The following is a 7,073-nucleotide window of genomic DNA, read 5'->3' on the forward strand; positions in this document are numbered from 1 at the left end:
TTATTTTATTTTATTATTTATTTATTTATTTTTTAAGTACAAGATAAAAGTTTTTTTAACTACTGCTTAGTTTTATACTGCACAGTTCTATATGTATGTCTATAAGTATGTTACCACAAATTCATTTAAATCACATTTTTTGACATCAATGCCTCAGCACTGACTGTTGAATGTTTTTTGAACATGTATTATTTGAAAATATTAATATTAGTAGGCTATACAACTGGTTTTATTATACTATATGTTTTGTCATCTTTTTGTTATTCTTGTTATCATCATTATCATCACTATCATTACTGTTATCCCTGATCATTCATTCTTGATTTAATTTTATGGATTGTAGTTACCAAGGTGTTTTAAATTTTTAACATCCTGTAAGCCTAAGGAGTCGGACTTTGCCTCCTCCTGCACATCACCATCTGTCAAAAGCTTGCTGCACAGGTTTAGCAGTTTTTGAATCCCCTCTCCTCCCACCTTTATCTTCCTCACCTTCTCATCACCTCTCTGTCTCTCCGCTCTCTCTCCTGTCTTTCCCTACCCACCCTTTTCCTCATCTATAAATCATCACTGTGTATTTTAATGCATGGCCAAGTGCTGCAGTACACTGGTATCAGTGCAAATTCAACTCCTCAAATGATTGGGTCAGGGCCAGTTTACGCTGCCTCAGCACATGGAGTTACAACAAATGAACACACACATATACATACAACAGATAGATACACATACCCACACACACATGTATGGTCACATGTGCAGCATATACACACAAACAGGATACATACATAGCCTCTACCCACGTTCAGACAAATGCACACACATACACACACTCTTGCAGCTACAGTTTTTTACTTTTATCCAGCTTAATTTCAGGGGGTTTGGCTGTGCTGAGCTAAAGGTTTCTAAAGTTTGGAAACATCCAATGAGCAATCACTACTCTTCGGCACTTTGTGCAGGGAAAAAACTCTCAAAGGCCTCCAGGAATTTTTAGCTTTTGGGCTCAAGCAATGTTTTATTAAGTGAAAGCCTTATCTTTGTATCCCACAGTCAGGCCCGCATAGGCCTAGATTGTGTGTGTGCGTGTGTGTGTGTGTGTGTGTGTGAGAGAGAGAGAGAGAGAGAGAGAGAGAGGGGGAGAGAGAGAAGTTATGAGCATGATTCTACCTACCTACCTCTGTGGGCTAGTGATGACAGGTTTTAGCCACTGAACAAATCTGTTAAACTGACAACAAAAACCTAACAAAAGTTAGCCAAACCTTTTCATCTTCCCCTCCCTCTCCTTAACACCTTAAAAGTTAAGACATGAAACTTGGCATCCAGTCCCTTCATCTTCCCTGCTATCTCAAAACTCCTGAGCAAAATGTCTGTAAACAGCCTCTCTGATCACTGATCATTTCTGTGGTGTAGCAGTAATACTATAATATTCTGTCATCTTTATTTATGATGGTAGATTTCCTAAAATCTTTATCAGCACCAACCTGCCTCACATATTAAGTCTGAAACATTAAAGGAATAGTTCAGGAATATTATTTCACTCCCTCCAGCTGTTGTGTAGGACAGTACTGTTTCTATCTTCCTCTCATTGTTACTGAGTGCTGGATACTGGCTGGATGATAGATAGATAGATAGATAGATAGATAGATAGATAGATAGATAGATAGATAGATAGATAGATACTTTATTCATCCTGAAGGAAATTCACTTTTTTTTTTTTTTTTTTTTCTCCAGATGCTCACTGTTAGCCTCCTGCCATTGAGCTGGACTTCCCCCCAGCTAAAAATAACCACTTTAATCCACTCAAAGAACATATAACATCACTTTACAAGTGTTGTTTTCCCAAACTAAAATGCACATAGAACTACTGAGTGCCCATGGATGGTAGTTTTGCTATTTAACACTGTATTTTTTTTGGTTATCAACATACAGAAAGCTTGAGTGGTAAATGTTATCAATGCCATTGGGTTTAATGAATGCCCAAGCTTGAACATCTTGGGAGTTTAATGCATCACATCAAATTTGTAGATTGCGTCTAATTGGACACAATTGTCAAAAAAAAAGATGAAAATTTAAGCTCTGACAGTTTTCATTCCGATGCATTCAGCATTTGGAAAAGGTGATACCTAAGATCAAAAGACTGCTTTAAAATAAACCTTACTGGGAAAACTGATGGAAGGTATTAACAGACTCAAATTTGGCAGAATGCAATCAGCTACCTTTTTGATTTTTTTTTCCCCAGAAAATTTAAATTGGTTTGAAGCCTCCATTTACAAGAGAGACTGACTGGGGAGAGTGAAACACAGCAGCTTTGATCCAAACCTGCGCGTTTGACAGCCCAAAAACTTGACCGGTAATCAGGCTGACTTCTCATGTACGCTCGCCTTCAAGGCTTCCGAGAGGAGTTAGAAGGTGCAGACTCCGTCGGGTACAGAGGAAGATTTCACAGCTAAAAGTGCATGGAAGTTACTTGTCGGCATAACAAAGAGAGATGACAGATCAAAGTTTGGAACAAGGCAGATCAAAGATGAACATCAGCAATATAAATAGCTCATTCCTTTTGAGCATCTCCTGGGGATAAGTGGTACGAACTCGGATGGCATGAAAGGGGATTGATGCAACCTACTGCAAACATGAGAGGGAGAGGGAAGTCAGGGGGGCGAGGGAGAGAGAGAACCTAGGTCTGGGAGATTCATGGCGTTTATACTGACCTTATCACACTTTATGGGATTTTTATCTGCTATGGTGTCACTATAATATCCCTATAATTCATATGGGGCCGTACAGAAGGTCTGTTGTACTGAATAGTGATTTTAAAGAGATGTTATAATATATGGCAGTGATTTGTCGAATTTGGGTCCCGATCCACTGGTGGGTCCCAGCGTGGAGGCAGTTGGGTCATAGGAAGGCTACATAAATGCAGTCTTTCCTCAGTAATGGGGGATAGAAATAGACGGCACGATGTTTACATCCATCAGACCCTGCTAAAGCTCCGCTGACCGCAATGCCGTGTGAGAGTTATGGTGAGTGGACTGGTAGCAGCCCTCTTAGCTCGCTGACAACATGGACATTTTTTTTTTTTTTTTTTACATCAGAATAGCTGATGCACTGTCCAAAATTAAATAAATATCATATACTCAAAAAAGGAAGAAAGAAATAGTAAGGTATCAAAACTTGCCTGTAAGGGTTTATATTTCTTCTGAATCCAAAATCCAAATTTTATTGCAAAAGCTCACGTTGCCTTGCATCCTTGAATGATTTTTTTTTTTTTTTTTTTTTTTTTTTTTACTGATATTATGACAAAGCAGTTTCTAGAAATGAGTTTGTCTTTGATTCTGTAAATGATAGTGTCGGATCACCCTATCATTTGGATGTAAGTGCACTGAAAGCTTGTATTTCTTTGAAAAATTTTGTCACATTTCAGAATAATTGGTGGGCCACAGTACCTCAACGTGTCACTCCTAACATGAAAAGTTTAGCAACCATGGATTTATGTTTTGTTTTTGTTTTTTTGTTTTTTTTTTTCTGTTTGTTTGTTTTGATTTTGTTTATTTGTTTTATCTCCTGTGCCATTACAATAATATCTCTATAATATTGTTATATGTTGCTGCTGTAATATTTGTAAAGCATGCTCATGAAACTGGTGATAGGATCACTTCTTCCTCCCTCATTAGAAGCAGTAATGGCGCCCCCTGTGGAAACACTGTCACTCCTCCATCACAGTGTTATAATTTTAAATATATCTTTATGATAATTATAAACACAGTTTAGGATTTTGTGTGTGTCTGTATGTGTGTGTGTTTGTGTGGCTTTACTTCTTTCTTTTACAGGGATAAACTAAGACAATCAATCAATTCCATATTGTGTCATTGGCTTTTTTTTTTATTTGTTTTTGAAAGGCAGGGGATATTCAGGGGAAAATACAAAGTTATACAAACAGTAGATGCCACGTAGAAGTGGTACACAACCCCCCCCCCCCCCCAAAAAAAAGCCAAAAAGCACCGAACAGCAATTTTCATTGTTTTTTTGTGATAGGGAAGGCCTAGGGCCACTGATGCGTCTTTTATCCTTCATGAAACTTTGACTTTCCCACAGTTAATAAAGAAATCACGGAGTACGTGCCAACTCACTCATGTTCTTCAGAGTTAATGAGAATGCAAGATCAAAGGCAATGATGGGTCATATGGCAGTGGTGGGATTTGAACCCACGCCTCCTGAGAGACTGGAGCCTTAATCCAGCGCCTTAGACCGCTCGGCCACACTACCATGTTGGCTGGTGCCAGTCTGGGTACGAGCTCCGGTACATCCAATCACAATGACTCAAGTAAATTGGAGAACAGCTCAGGTGACGGCGATGAGAGAAGAATGAAGGACTGATTGTAGAACCTTGTGTTTGGAAAAGCTTACACCTAGCAGAGGATGGTTTCGATCCATCGACCTCTGGGTTATGGGCCCAGCACGCTTCCGCTGCGCCACTCTGCTGTTAAGGCTGAATTATGCTTCAGCGTTAGAAGAGTGTACGGGGGTTGTGCGAAGCACGCATTTCCTACGCAGCGCGTGTGTGTCCAACATACCTCTGCGAAACACACTGAGCAATTCTCCTCCCACCAACGTTGCTGCTCTTCTGTACGTCTTTGTAATTGGCGAGAGGACGAGTCGTAGGGGAGACTGGGGTAAGATGAGCCATTTTTCATATTTAGGATCACTACATCAAGGCAATCATAGTTTTGTCGCTAACTAATATATCTGCATATATTTCAGGATGTTGTGCATCTCTTCAAACAAACAGAATGAGTGTAAACATAACTGTTTCCATAATATAGCACGTCCAAAAAAAGTGGTCTCGTGGCACAACTTACCCCGTGTATGGGGTAAGTTGAGCATAGGGGCGGGGTAAGTTGAGCCGTATGCCTACTCCCCCTCCACCTTCCTCCCCACCTCCATCCCACCCCTCCCTCACCTTCTCCCTCCCTAAATAACAGTCACTTCTTCACATTCATGTGTATTTTTATTTATTAAACACAATTCAACAGGTACAATAAACAGCTGTTTTAACATACCTTAAAGTGTGCTTGGGAAGAGAACATCTCTTTCCCAGAACAGCTGTGTTTTTGGAAAGAAAACACTAGAACACTAGTTTCTTGGTGTCCTTGCTGACAGTAAGGTCAGTTATGAACATATGAACGTAACACATTTGAACACTGAACCAAAATACACTTACCCCATACACTTAATATGTAATTAATATTTATTTTATATTTATTTTTAATTAATTAATTAAATAATTATTTTATTTTTTTATTCATTCATTCATTCATTCATTCAATATTTCATATTTATTTAATATTTAAGACATTTAGGCTACAGCCAAAATACACTTATTAAGTGTATGGGGCTCCGGCTCAACTTACCCCTGGCCAAATGGCTCATCTTACCCCAGAGCTACCATTTTGACTTTTTTAGTCCCCACAGCTAAAATGGTGCACTTTTATGCTAGGTTTATGACCTCATGTTGTAGCTCATAGATACCACAACTGATGTATAAAACAAATTTAAAATGATCTGTTTTGGTCTTAACACAATTCTCATGAAAGTGATGATAGATTGAATTCACTTTCAAGAGTAAAAAATGCTTTTTTGGAAATAAATGTCTAACCACTTTACCCATGTGGTTCTTACCTTCACAGACTCCATGAAATGATGCCTTCCTCCTAAATATTTGGTCAAATGATCAATGTTTTTTACCGTTTCCTAGCAACAGGGGGTGGCTCAACTTACCCTTTGGCTCAACTTACCCCAGTCTCCCCTATAGGTGCAGGTATTTGCGCACCTCCTCGGCCAAGCGTTCTTCCGCGAGATCCAGCACTCTCCAAAGTTTTCAAACACAACCGACAAGTCGAGACACAACAGTTGTTTTAAAAACGGCGCTGCCGGCCGGCACAACAACAGAATGTAATGCCGGTTGCAACGAAATGCCGGAAATGTGCTTCGGCGGACCAATCACAGCTCTTGTGGGGCTGCGTAGGGTCCGCGTAGTTACAATTTTTGGGAGGCGCGCGGCAAGGCTCTGCGGCGGTCGCACAACCCCCGTAAGCTTCACACAACCTCCGTACGCTCTTCCTACGCAGAAGCATAATTCAGCCTTTAGGCACTTCAGATGACTTGAACCCACAATCCCTGGCTCAGGAGGCCAGTGCCTTATCAATTAGGCCACCGCGGCATGGCCTGCCACCACATCATGTGACACAAGGTTGAAAAAGCAGGACAAGTGCCGTTTCATGGTGAAACTTTTGGAGGTACAAGTGGAACATTAAAGGATGACAACATACTTGCTACGTTCCATCACAAGACACTCCCGCAGTGCTTCCTGCGGTCAGTGTCATGCTGAATGTGTCCTACTCTGTTTGAAACGTGGACTGTCCCGCAGGTCATGAGGAAGTTATCCACGCCATTCCTCAAGGACAGTGTGTTTCCTACCATCAGTCACAAAACACACATGCAGTGCTTTTTCCTGTTTGCGTCATGGGGAAGGTGTCTTTTATTCTGCATGAAACTTTGACTTTCCCACAGGTAATGGAGAACATAACACCAACCCTCACTGGACTTGTCCAGATCTCACCTCTGTGCTGCCATGTTCTTCAGAGCTCTTTCAGAGGCAATGAGAACGCAAGATCAAAGGCAATGATGGGTCATATGGCAGTGGTGGGATTTGAACCCACGCCTCCTGAGAGACTGGAACCTTAATCCAGCGCCTTAGACCGCTCGGCCACACTACCACGTTCACTGGTGCTAGCACCGGTACGAGCTCCGGTACATCCAATCACAATGACTCAAACAAGTAAATTGACGTTTTCAAGGAGAACAGCACAGGTGAGGGCGATGAGAGAAGAATGACGGACTAACTGTGGAACCTTGTGTTTGGAAAAGCTTACACCTAGCAGAGGATGGTTTCGATCCATCGACCTCTGGGTTATGGGCCCAGCACGCTTCCGCTGCGCCACTCTGCTGTCGGTCAGTCACCCCAGATGGGACTTGAACCCACAACCCCTGGCTCAGGAGGCCAGTGCCTTATCCATTAGGCC

General features: G+C 41.3%; 3 non-coding genes across 3 annotated transcripts in view; all 3 read right to left on the reverse strand.

Annotated features, from left to right (window-relative positions):
• Nucleotides 1-4,175: 4,175 nt before the first annotated feature.
• Nucleotides 4,176-4,257, reverse strand: trnal-aag (transfer RNA leucine (anticodon AAG)). Its single transcript has one exon. It is a non-coding gene; the product is annotated as a tRNA-Leu (tRNA).
• Nucleotides 4,258-6,685: 2,428 nt separating this feature from the next.
• Nucleotides 6,686-6,767, reverse strand: trnal-aag (transfer RNA leucine (anticodon AAG)). Its single transcript has one exon. It is a non-coding gene; the product is annotated as a tRNA-Leu (tRNA).
• A 241-nt stretch (nt 6,768-7,008) lies between these two features.
• Nucleotides 7,009-7,073, reverse strand: part of trnar-ccu (transfer RNA arginine (anticodon CCU)) — a 73-nt gene continuing 8 nt past the window's right edge. Inside the window, exon 1 of the tRNA in view lies at nt 7,009-7,073. This exon is cut by the window's right edge and continues 8 nt beyond it. This is a non-coding gene — a tRNA (tRNA-Arg).

This window comes from Myripristis murdjan, chromosome 10, assembly GCF_902150065.1.
Source record: "Myripristis murdjan chromosome 10, fMyrMur1.1, whole genome shotgun sequence".
Classification (NCBI taxonomy): domain Eukaryota; kingdom Metazoa; phylum Chordata; class Actinopteri; order Holocentriformes; family Holocentridae; genus Myripristis; species Myripristis murdjan.